We start from the raw sequence: 3,999 nt of genomic DNA, 5'->3' as shown, positions 1-3,999 counted from the left end.
CGTGCGAACACCTTGATCTTACCATCCAACTCAGATAAGCATTTTGCGACACTTCTATATTCAATTAGGGCTTGCTCGGTTGCTATCTCATGCAAGGTTCTGGGAGTTTGCCTAGGCTTTAGCATAGTTGGGGGCTTAGGCCTAAATGAGCAAGATTGGTCAACGCTAGGATTTCTTATGCTCTCGGGGTTTCCATGTTTCTCCTGAGGCTTTGTTATTGCGTCATGGTTCTCCTCGGATGTGACTGGTATAAATTTGTCACCCTGTTGTGACAACGTTGTATCCACTCTTGATTGGTCAATGCGAGTTCTATTGTCGGTGGATTGAGTGTTGAAAGCAACCATTAATGGTAACGACTGCTTTGATTTTTCAGAGCACATATATGTGTCTGAGGTTTCACTGCTATTAGGAGAGACATCAATGGGTTCATTTGTGGATGGTCTTGATGCTTTATTCCTTAGCTCTTCGGCACTCTTGGCTTCAATCTTCTTGGGGTCTACAGCCACTTGCAATTGCTGTTGTTGTTTTCTTTCTTTTCTCTTCTTTTTCTTAGGCAATCGAGGTGTATCCCTTGAAGACTTGGGACCTTGAACTAGGTCAGTCGTTGATGTGCTTGGCTGGGCCTTAGCATTCTCTTTCTCTAGTGTGACCTCATGGGACATAGCCGTGGCCTGCTGAATAGCCTCGCTAGGTTGTGAGGGTACAACTACCTCTCTTTTTGGAGAGTCTAGCTCTTCAGCCAATTCCCTTATTTTTAACTCCTCCAACCTAGGCTTTAGGCGCTTTGGAAGTGCTAGAGTTGTCAAGGAAGTTGGTTGCGACACCTCCTCCACAGGTGAATTGCTAAGGACACGTTCCGCAAGGGGCGTTGTCATGGCCAGGGGTTGTGACTATTGTGATCCCTGATTGGAAGTAGTAGCAGCTATTTCAGTGGACTGGCTACTATTAGTAGATTGCAGTGTCAAGTCCCTAAGGTGATCGGAAGTGGTCGTGTATTTTGTTGCCCTTTGAGCATTCACTTGTGTAGATCGAGCATGAGTTGATTTAGTCGCATTAGGTTGCATATGCATATCCTTGGGCCGAGAGCTACGGATGGGGTCCTGTCCCACCTCTTGGACATTTGGAAGCTTAGATGGAGATAGAGATTGGGATTGAGCAGCCGCCCTCCTTGACGACTGCTATTGTGCTTCCTGTGTCTGTTTGGGAAAAGAGGGTGTAGGAGATCTAGGACTCTTAGGTGGACGTGGCATTGGCTGAATGATTTGCTCGAGGTTATTAGATGATTGTGCCATTTTCTTTGTTGAGAAATCACCCTTCTCACGAGCAGCATTGTGCCTCTGGTGCTCATTATCCTCTTGGGAAGTCAAAAGCTCCTTGAGCACTAGTGGTCTTTGTGCACGCTCAATGGTTACATATGACATCTGCTTATTAAGCATGCTAGGTTGAGGCTCTTTCTTTCAAACACTCATGTTTGGTTTCCTGCCTCAAGACCTGGAGTTTCTCTTAGATTTCCTCCTGTGCTTCGTTGCTTTTGATGCAATCTGGCCTTCAGCTGATAGAGGTGGTTTAGCAGGGGGTTTTGGTACCCAAATCCATCGGTTACTTGCATAATACCCTTGAGCATGTAGCAACACTTTGGATATCCATCTCGGCAAGACATGGCCTGCACAGTGACCATGAAATAGATCGTAAACCTGAGCATGTTGTCATTGGATTCCAATCTGCACGCTTCAAAGGACAAGAGCATGGTGCATTAAAAAAGAGCCAGCCAATTCTTGACAGGGATGCAAGAGAGTGCTTCAGACCAAAACTCCAGTCCAATGACAACGAAGGATGCTCTACAGATAACAGTCCAAAGAATAATGGATTGATGGAAGCTGGAAAGCCTGAACTCTAATGGAGTATAGAGCAAGAGCATCAACTTGAACTGTTACTATGTCAGACATGACATGCTTTTGGTGTGCAACTGAATGCCTTCTCCAAAGGTCTCATATTTAGATTTGATGTTGGTGTTGAATGGTCCTCTCTCATTATATCAAAAAAAGATATTCTTGACTTTATGACACCAGTCGATGGGTGGAATTCTCCCCATGATAGAAAAGCAACTTCTTTAGCCTTATGGCACCTAATGACACCTAGGTACCCTTAGTGTTAAAAAATAAAATATCTCTTTATCTCTGTGCCACTTAGTGACATGTGGATATTCCTACCCGATTATTGAAAAAAAAACATTCCTCTCCTCATGCCACCACCTAATACCTCATAATTTTGATGACATAGGTAGGGATTCCCACTCCTTTTCCCCTAGTTCTCACCTGTAAATAACAATATTGTTGTGAAGGATAAAAAATGTGGGAGAGATGACCACAACTTTTTGTCATTGAGCTCTTCATTATTTTCCAATGTACTATTGAGAGAGAGCATATGTGAGAGAGATAGATTATGAGAGATAACCGATTTTCTATGAGAAACATTGTATCTACATGAGAGAGACTATGAAGACTATGTAATAAAGCTAAATTCCAAAGCAAGCTTTTAAACTAAAAATACAAGAAATAGGCATAAAATGCCAAGTAGCCATAGCCAAGGTGGCTTGGCAAGAAATGGTATTACCAATATTGGTTGAGAATCAAATGATGAGAGGCTACAACAAGGTATGCACCCCAAGCTATGGTGGCCAAGAGTATTTACCCTCTTAGATGGTGGGAAGTTGAGTCCTCAAACAAGTAATGTTTGTAAAATGGCAAAAAGATACTACACATGTTACACCTCCACCTTTTATACTTATCCTAGACTAAGGCATTTATGCTTTATTACAAGCTATCCCAGCCTAAAAGAGCTTTGTCCTCAAAGCTGGAATTGGGACAATTGATGAAGAAAGAGTACAAGGATAGCTTTGTAAGTGATGAATCCATGCTGTAATGAAACTCAAAAAGTTGATCTTAAATAAATGGTCTTCATAGGATAGGATTAACTGTCATGAAACAGAGAGCAGGGTTGAATAGGGTAGTTGAAGTAAAAATGCCCTTAACTTCTAGCTGAAGTGTCCAAATTCAATGTTTGAGGTGTAGATACGAAATACGTAACCCAAAGTATCAACCTATACCATCAAACCCATATTTTGATTACGTCGGGGCAATTTCATTCATCACAAAATTTCTATACAGCAAGCTGCCTCCTCTAGGATCAAAAGGATATGATAAATCCCGTCCATAATCCATAGATGCATTCATGTAAATCCCTAGATCATATGGGAATGAAAGATCACCAACATTATCGTCAACACCTCCATAATCAAAGGTATCATCCCCATAATCATGAAGAAAGCCTACTGAATCATTATCATAATCAATAGGTTGCTGAAAGTCATCATGTACATGAGGTATGAGCTGCTGAAAATCATTGTGTAATGATTCCATATCCTCAATGCTTGTTTGGTCAATTGAATCTTCTTCATCCCTTTCTTCTTCATTAACTAGAAACTCTATAACTAGCAATGCTTTAGCATTATTATTTTTGCATATATCTTTATGATTAGAAGATATTGGTTTAGTACATCTAAAACATAAGCCTTGTGCATGTAGTCCTCTAATATCATCATTGGTTAAGATCTTTCCTCGAATAACATCATGCTGGCCACTATGACTATCATATTTCTCATGATAAAACAGTTTTCCATAGTCATGTCCACATTCACTTCTACTAACATAATGCTGATGTCCAAGAAACTGTTGATCATCATCATAATATTGACTATGGGATGGCTAATCATCATAAAGGTACTAATTAACATGCTGCCCATGTTCATTAGCATAATGCTGCTCGTATCCAAGATCATGATCATATACGTGCTCTTATTCTTCATTTATAGCTGCATCTCTTGGTTCTTCATCTTGGTCACTGAAAACATTTTCTTGTTCTTGTTCTTCTATACATGATTACTCATCAACTACATGTGTTATATGTATGGCATTTAGAGCAATTTGCCCTTGTTGCCTA

Source organism: Lygodium microphyllum, chromosome 28 (assembly GCF_053477565.2).
Source record: "Lygodium microphyllum isolate KBCC chromosome 28, Lygodium_microphyllum_v1.1.10, whole genome shotgun sequence".
In the NCBI taxonomy this organism is placed as follows: domain Eukaryota; kingdom Viridiplantae; phylum Streptophyta; class Polypodiopsida; order Schizaeales; family Lygodiaceae; genus Lygodium; species Lygodium microphyllum.
The sequence above is the reverse complement of the archived record's forward strand: the minus strand, read 5'-3'. Positions refer to the sequence as shown.